Below are 9,340 nucleotides of genomic sequence, written 5' to 3' on the forward strand. Positions count from 1 at the left end.
GGAACAGAGGTGGGGGGAGGGGTATGGGAAACTTTCGGGATAGCATTTGAAATGTAAATAAAGAAAATAATAATAATAAAAATAAATAAATAAAAAAAAAAGAAAATAAGAATGAGATTTGACATATAGAATAGAAAAAAAAAAAAAGAATTAAGCAGAAGGAAAAAACATCACACAATAAATGCCAACTCCTCTTCCTTTGAAAATTTTGTAATATCACCAGTCCTGGTTACTTTTTCATTGCTGTGGAAGACACTGTGACCAAGGCAACTTATAAAAGAGTTTATTTGGTGCTTGCAGTTTCAGAGGGAAAGTCCATGACCAGCATGGTAGAAAGCATGGTGGCAGGCAGGCATTAACAGATGAGAGCTTGCATCTTGATCCAGAAGCACCAGGCAAAGAATTAAAATAAGGTGGGAATATGTGGGCATTTGTAACCTCAAAACCATACCTTCCCCAACAAGGTCATACTTCCTTTTCAAACAGTTTTACCAACTGGGGACCAGATAGTCAAATATATGAGCCTATGGGTGCCATTATAGCCAAAAATCATACCACCCATCATTTCTTAGGAGGTTTATAGATTTTGATAAGGAACTCATTATTCTTTTCAGTTGCCCTGGTAGAGATCTAGAAGCTGCATGTGGGGCCTATTTGGTAAAAGTCCAAGGATGGTTAATGTTATCAGGTGACAAACAGTAAAACTATCACTTGCCTTATGAATCTCTACAGTTATGTATAATCATTAATGTAAATGGTGGTGTTGGCAGTGTTTTATATCTTATTAATTTGTGGGTTCGCTATTACTTCAATGCCAAAAATTCAACTTACTTTTACAGGACTTTAAAAATGATTTACCAAGATTGTAATGCTCTCAAATGTCCTCAGCTCTTTGACTTAAACCAGCAAATCATTTTCAAAACAGTTTCTTCCTTCCAACTTGTCCTCTTTTCAAGTATGTAAAAGCAAACCAGAATATCATTGCTTTTAGATTTTATACTTGACTTTGGTTCTTTGATGCTAGGATATATAGAAATTTTTATATATTTCTATATATTCTTATTCATATTTATTTTTTGATAACCTTACTTTTGTTACTACATAAAATAATTTAAGAATTTTAAATGTTCTGGGGCTGGATGAGATGGCTCAGTGGTTAAGAGCACCGACTGCTCTTCCGAAGGTTCTGAGTTCAAATCCCAGCAACCACATGGTTACTCACAACCATCCGTAATGAGATCTGACACCCTCTTCTGGTGGATATGAAGACAACTACAGTGTACTTAGATATAATGAATAAATAAATAAATAAATAAATCTAAAAAAAAAAGAATTTTAATGTTCTAATGACCATTGGATACTTGTACATTTAATAACACCCAAGTGTTTTAGTATAGCACTGGACAATTCAGACAGACCCAACAGAAATTTCTGTTATGGCTGTTAAAACTGTGACCAGCGTGAGCCATGCAATCAAAGAGGCTGAAGTTTGTTTTTTTTTTTTTTTTTTTTTTTTTTTTTTGGAGCAAATTTGGGGATTCATAATGTGGAAGACAATGGCCTTTAAGATAGAGTGATGTCTAAGTCAAGAGTCTATTTTCATAATTCTCATTTCTGTTACCTCTTCTATTACCTGGGGCCCGGATGCAACAGTTTGAACCAAAATGTCTCTTGCAGACTCAGATATTTGAACACTTTGTCACCAGTTGGTGGTACGCTTTGAGGAGCATATTACTCAGCTACCTTGGAAAGAGTGGAGCTGATAGAATAAATAAATGTATGAGCTATTAGACTGACTTACAGGATATGGGCTGGTCAGTCCAACAGTGGCTATTCTGCAAGGGAAAGGTTGACAATCTGGATGTTATTCAGTTCTTGAGGCTGGATGTCTCACCAGTCTGGCACCAGTCTAGAGTCCTAGAGGATTCCTGGAGAGCTGCTGGCTTTCAGTCTACAATGGAATCCCATAGAGATATGGTCCAATGAAGGTGAAAAATATCTCAGAAACAGGAGAGTGAGGACAAGCAGGCAAAAAGCAACGCTTCATTTCTTTCAAGTTCTTTAATGTGGGCTCCCACCAAAAGCATGGCTCAGATTTAAGATGGGTCTTTTCACCTCAAATAATCTGATTAAGAACACACCTGGCATTGAAGTGACAATCAGGGAGCCTGTATGGCCTAGGTTCTCTGTATACACTATGGTTGTGTAGCTTGGTGGTCTTCTAGGACTCCCAACAGTGGGAGTAGAGTTGTGTCTGACTCTTTTGCTTGTTTTGGGGGACCCTTTTCCTTTACTGGGCTTCTTTATCCAGCCTTGATATGAGGGCATATGCCTAGCCTTACTGTAGCTTGTTATGGGGTATTTGGTTGATATTCCTGGGAGGCTTGTTCTTTTCTGAAGAGAAATGGAGGAGAAGTGGATCTGAGGGAGAAGGTAGGTGGTGGAGAGGAACTGGGAGGAGAGGAAGGAGGAGAAACAGTTCAGGGTGTAAGAACAAATTAAAAAATTAAAATTGTACCTATCAATTGGGTACAATGAAGCTTTGATCCATGTATATGATATATGCTGGTCATGACACATGTATATGCAATATGCTGTTCATTGATCCATGTATATGATATGTGTTGTTCATTGATACTTGTATATGATTGATGTATGTTGTTCAAGTCAGGTTAAAACATTTTCAAACATTTTTCTTCATGATAGAACTTTCATGTTCTATTCCTCTAATAGCTTTTGGAAGTTTTAAAATTGCTTCAATGAACATAGAGTTCATATGTCTTCCACACAAGTTTATGTCACTATATGACTAGTAGAAAGATGGCTGAATCACATGGGAGTTCTGTTTTTTAACTTTTCGCCTATCCTTTTCCCCTGGTATGAACTAAGATCACAGAAGACTCTAATCCTTGAAGAAATGAGCCATGAATGTTTTTCCAATATTCAACTCTAGAACAGGGTGGAGCTGAGCAACTTGGATCAACTCAAGGATGATGTGTTTGCCAACCATGCATATGGTTCTGAGTTTTATCCTCAGTGCTGAAAAAGTTATTAATTTAATTTTTTGAGGTATACCTATAAAGTTTTCCATAGTCCCCCTATCTAATTTACATCTTCACAAATTATATGCAAGGGATTTTTTCTAGCATGTGAAGTTGTCTTCTCAAAATATTTACTTCATAGCATATCAATCATAATACATTTCATTTAGTTATTAATGCTTTCCCCCTGATTTATTTCTTATCTATTCCCAACACTTCATTTTTCTTCACAATATAAAAAAGTTCCCTGTTCTTAACCTAGTCTAGTTTTTAAAATTATATGGAACAAATCAGTATACACATACATATTTTACGATTTTATCAATAAGTGAACGTCCATGTGTGGCCAGGTTTTAAGAAAAAAGAAGAAAGAAGTAAAAAAGAAAAGAAAATGGCTTGCTTGTGGGCTCAGGAGTCTACATTTTAGTTGACTCCAGACATAGTCTAGTGGCAACCAATATTAGGTAGCCATGACAGTGGCTTTCAGGAAGCATAGGCTTGAAGGAAAACATCACTGGGGGCAGCTTTTGAGTGTTTATTGCCTATCTCCATGCCATTTTCCTTTCTATGCTCTGTGCTTGCTGTTGAGGATGTACATTCTTAGTTCTTGCTCCTGTCACTTGCTGCTATGCCTCCTGGCCAGGATGGGCTCATCACTCTGGAAATATAAGTCCCAATAAACCCCTCCTTCTATAAGTTGCCTTGGTTTGGATGTTTTATCTCAGCAATAGAAAAGTCACTAACGCACTGGACAATTTCCAAACCATTCTCGTAGTCTTTAACCAGGGAATTTCTGTGGGACCTTAGGACAGGCAACATTAGTTTTTAAAGAGTTCAAAGGATTTCTAAGGGGTTTTAGGAAGAGAGTCCTGGAGTCATTCTGGAGTCTTCAGACCATTACAGAGATGGATGGTTTGCACGTTAAGAATAACCAGATAATTCTAGGCACAATGTACATGTAATGTTTTGTACCAATTCAATATACGGTCCCATCAGGGCTTCTGTATGCCCTTAGGGCATGGACTGATGGTTATTTTTTTCCCTTATAATTTATTCTAGACATCACTGCATAGGCCTTTAAAGAGAATTTGTTCTGTTCTAGGAAATAGACACGCCGAGTACCTGTAGCACCAGCTGCTCCCCACATGCGGAGCTGTTCCTGAATTTGATTGCTCTGTGCCACCCACTTCTAATATTAACTACTTACCCAAGTGCCCACTACTGGGCTAGTTATCTGGTTAGAATATCCATCATCATGCCCTTCTCCTTTTATGGCTCAATATTGTCAACAGACCTAGTTTTAAATGGTTTCTTACATTCGATTTATGGTAAAGTAAAAGTCCCAGAGCCACAATGGGTGTTCATACAATTTTATAGTAACACTTGGTATGAAATTACTACATTAGCCTGAGATCACAGTTCAACTAAGCATTTTTGTCTGCTTTCAGTACTTGATACATATTTATACATAGGCCTTCTGAGTTAGGTTTTAATTAGAAAAAAGGGAGGGGTTACTGCTAAATAAATGCTGAGAAATGGTCTCGGGCTCTTTTTGTTTAAGTCTTATTAAATATTCATATAAGCATCAGATTAAGATTCCACTCAAATTTATAATAATATAAAGTATGGCTTTGGATTGTATTACTGTCAATTACCTAATCGAAACATTCTGACAAATGTGTATTTTTGCTGTGTTTACAATGGGTCAATTGCAGGTAACTGGAAGAAAAGAATTATAGCCACTGTCAAAGTGAGGATCCACGGAGACTATGCTAGCCTGGGTGGCACTCTATGTATTGAGTGCCAGGTACTAAGTCACTGCAAGTTATTTATAGCGTTTTATCTTCATAACCACATTTTAAAGGTAGGCACTATTTTACAGATGAGGTAATACTGAGGTCCAGAAATACCAGAAATTTAACACACTTCAGTTCATTCAGTGAGGGGGTGGCAGAGGAGATACAAAGCAGTCTATCTGATCTCCAGGGCCGTTAGCAATTGATGTCTTCATTTTGAAATGAGGAAGCTGCTATAAAGTATTACAGCTTCTGCATTAAATAATGCCGATGTTAACTATTGAAGCTGGAATTTCAAACAAGTTCATCTGATCTAAATCCTGGTGGCTAAGAGCTACCACTGTGGCTACAAATAGTCAAAACCTGATAAAGTCAGGTTAGTTGCTTTTTTGACAACCATATCAATGAATAGTTAAGAAGGTTAGACACATGTCAAACAGTGTTAGGGTGCCTGAGAAAATTATCAAATAACACCCGATAGCCAAATGTCTATCTCAAGAAAGATTATAGAAACTAAAGAGACATTTGGTGCCTTTTATCCAATATGTCATAAAATGTTTAATATTTTGGTGATATTATAAAAGATATTTTAAAATGTCAGCCTTTCATTATTCATTGCTAGCAGTCCTAAATACAGTTAATTGATAACAACTTATGTTACCTAGTTTTAAAAGGTTGGAATCTGAACCCCTTGGTATGATGTTGTTGGTGGAGTTCTGGGGAGGTGGAGCCTTATGAGTGACACTATATCTTCCTATAAGAGATCTAAAGAGTCTGTTGGACCCTCTTGGGGTATTAAGTTACAGTGAGAAGATAAAGGTCATATACGAGGAAGATGTAAATTTTGATAATTTATATTTTTTCAAAGAATTTTTTAGTATAAGTTGTCAAATGTCTGTGCATAACGTTATTTGTAATTATGTTACTTTGTCTAGCACTGTATACTATGATAACTGTCAAAAGGTTAGAGACTTGAACACGTAATTATTATCTCTGTTTCTGAGGATCAGGTGTCAGCTGAAGGTCTGCCTTAGGGTATTTGGGAGGAACAGTGTCCCGGCCGGCCCGCGGGACACTTTATTCCATGGTCCTTGAGGGGGATCACAAACCTAGAGAGAAATGGGAATAAAGAAAGAGACGGAGACCATGCATGTTTGTCATAGTCTCCTTTTACTAAGCATCTTCTCCTCTCAGAAATATCCATCAGACCTGCCCAGCAGCATGTGCCTTAATTGATTCTAGATCCAATCACATTTACAATCAAGAGTAACCATCAGAGAGTGTCAGAATTCTGCAGTCAAGGTGTTAGCTAAGCCAGAAAATATATTCTTCTAAGTGCCCCTTGGTTGTGGCAAGAGTAAGTTCCTCGAGTTGTAGGACTCATGTAAACTTGTTTCTTTTGAAGGGTTGCAGTAGAGAGCAACAGACTTTAACTGGACAGTCACATAACTCTGATACAATACTATGCACTTTAACACGGTCAGCCTATAACCACGTGGCACAACCCCACATATCTTTAAGTATGCTCCTGTTCATTGGAAACTTGACTTTAAAAAGACACAATAGAGCAGACATTGGAAATCCATGTTCAGCAGCCTCAAGGAGTTCTCCATTACCTGCAAAGGCATAGGTGTTAGTGAAATGTCTAAATGTCCATTTTCATTAAAATTTCACATACACGTTCACCTTTTGACTTTTACAGTGCGGTCTTATTTTCTATTATTTTCAGAAAACTGAAGTGAATAGTCCTCATTCATGCTCACCCCAAGCTCACCAGTAATTCAGCTTCTGAGAATTTTTCTTCACTGCAAGTTATACTGCTCCTTTCTGGTCCCCTTAGTCCTTCCTATGGGTCTGTACTACTTTCATTAAATGTCTTTACAGGTAAGTGTTTTTATAGAGTGTGGCATCTGTTATTATGGGACTTTGACCAATAAAATGTTAGATCAGCCATGTGTTTTGAGTTTCCCCATCCCTGGGTAAGAGGATAGCTTGGGGTGCCTCCCCCTTCTCAGAGGAATAGGGACATATAGGAGGAGGAGTAAGGGTGAGCCAGGAGGAGAGTGGGCTGCCATCAGGATGAAAAGTGAATAAATAAATAAATTAATGAATGAAAAAAGTTTTCCCATCACCTCTGAGTACAGGATTTTTATTGAGGTAAGGTCTTGCTTTGTAGCTCAGGCTGGCTGTGAATTTACAATTCTTCCTCCTCAGCCTGGTGATTCTGGGATTACAGGTATCTTGACGTGTGTCGTTACAGCTTCTCTAGAACTGATCAGGACTTAAAGACAAGATAAAAGACTTGCTTTCATCGCTTGCTTTCATCGACCGTGACTGATATTTCAGACCATGATATTTATTCCTTCCGAAACTTCCAATCTGGGTTTAGGCAACAGGAAGATAGATTGGCTTTTGCTATTTCATGTTCCTCTAAAGTAATCTGCTCTTATATGTTCTACTCAAAAACTGGTTGGTCCTACTTAATAGCTGGAGAACACAAGTAGCCATCCTTCCTGTGCATGATCAGCACATTTGTTACTTATGAGAGGTTTGTACAACCTTCCAATTATAGTAACCTATTTATGCATCACTGGTATTTTAACAGTGGGATTTTATAAAAAATAGCTATTAATACTGAATCTGTGCCTTAATGCAGAGTGTTGATTTTTGGAGTGTCACAGTTTAATGCATTCTCCATGTGAGTGACCCGGAACATGATCCGTTTCCTGAAAGCTTAGTAGGAGTATCTCTGCATTTCCATCACAGCACTGGAAAATTCTATTTAGACGACAGCTGTGAATATGTGCAGGCTGTGTACCTGTCTGATCTTACACGAGGTGAGAGGAGTGTCTTTGACCTGTTCTCTTACATCAACTTTGTTCACTTATCGTAGGGCTGCTCTGTATCCATTCCCTCTGTCTTTAACACATTCTTGCAATCCTGAACAAGTTTATAGCATGTAAGAAAGTATTTTCTCTAAGTGGTCCATCTGGCTGTAGAACTGAAGCCCAAGGGCCATGTTCCTGCCAAACAAGTTTTCTTGTTTTCTAGGCTTGAAGCCAAGGCTCTTCTTAGTAAAAATTGAATGCTTCTGTCATTTAATTGTTAGATTTGACTTGATTCACTGAACTGCTAGTCAGTACCTTCCATTTTTCAGATGTTCTTTAAGATGCTGGATATTAAAAGATGAATATGAATAGAACATCAAGTCATTTGGGCGTATGACAAGAAGTGGCCTGGTTAGATGATGTTTGTTGTGGTTTGAATATATTTGATCCACGGGAAGTGCCAATATTAGGAGGTGTGGCCTTGTTGGAGTAGGTGTGGCCTTGTTGGGGAAGTTCATCACTGTGGGGGTGGTCTTTGAGGTCCTTTGCTCAAGCTCTGCCCAGTGCAGAAGAAAGCCTGCCACTGACTGCCAGCAGAAGGCAAGCCTCCTCCTGGCTGCCTTCAGATCAGGATATAGAGCTCTCACCTCCTCAGCATCAAGTCTGCCTGCCTGCACTGTGCCATTCTTCCCACCATGAGGATAATGGACTGAACATCTGAAACTATAAGCCAGCCCCAATAAAATGTTTCCCTTTCTGAGAGTTGCCTTGGTCATAATGTCTCTCATAGCAGTGAAACTCTAAGACAGGATGGTACATCTACATTTACCTATTTACTAATTCTCCACACTGATTTTCATAGTGGCTGTAGCACTTTGCAATTCCACCAACACTGGATGAGGATTTTATTTCCCATATCCTCTGATGGATTTGCTGTCAGCTGGCTTTTTTTATTTTTATTTTTATTTTTAGCCAGCCTGACAAAGGTAAAAGAAGTTCCTAATATCTCAAGAATGTTGAATCCCCCCTTAACGTATTTCTTAGCTGTTGGTATTTCTTATAGAATTAGTAGAAGGTCTAAAGACACGGGACCCTGACAGAGCTTCCAGAAATGACTAAGAAATGCTAAGCTAGCTGTTCCTTGTCCACCATCTATCTAGAAACTGATGCCATGATTGTTAGCCAGGTGAACTCAGGTAAATTCTCACCAGGGAACTGGTGAGGCCTTTAAGCTAGGGAAAGATGTTATCTCTGTAGCTGCTGATGCAGAATATCCGATACCAGCAGAACAGTCAGGAATAGGGCAAGTGTGGGGCAGAGTGGGACAGGACAGGGTGGTGATGGCCAAACCCAGAAGTGCAGCTGGCTTATTTTCATTTTCCAGATGTGTGTAGGTGCCTAAAGTTGTTGAACTCCAGGCTGCACTTGAAAAGTCTGCTCAGCAGGCTTTGTTATCTTCAGTTTACCACACTCCAAAGTGCAGGATAACAGCAGGGCAATTAGAACAGTATTGCCACATGTTACATGGCCCACAACTGATTTCAATTTCATCCTATAAAATTCTGGTAGTTTTTTTAGTTTTTAGTATGGGTCATACATACATTATCTTTGAGATTAGGAAAAGTGGCACTTTATGCTTGGTAGTGTTTTTTTTTTTTTTTTTTTTTTTTTTTTT

General features: G+C 38.4%; 1 long non-coding RNA gene across 1 annotated transcript in view; it reads left to right on the plus strand.

Annotated features, from left to right (window-relative positions):
• LOC110321192 overlaps positions 1-9,340 on the plus strand; it is a 35,489-nt gene that overhangs the window by 12,527 nt on the left and 13,622 nt on the right. The window contains exon 2 of the long non-coding RNA XR_002380510.1: positions 6,567-8,861. This is a non-coding gene — a long non-coding RNA (uncharacterized LOC110321192). The remainder of the gene's footprint in view (positions 1-6,566; positions 8,862-9,340) is intronic.

Source organism: Mus pahari, chromosome 5 (assembly GCF_900095145.1).
Source record: "Mus pahari chromosome 5, PAHARI_EIJ_v1.1, whole genome shotgun sequence".
NCBI classification, from domain to species: domain Eukaryota; kingdom Metazoa; phylum Chordata; class Mammalia; order Rodentia; family Muridae; genus Mus; species Mus pahari.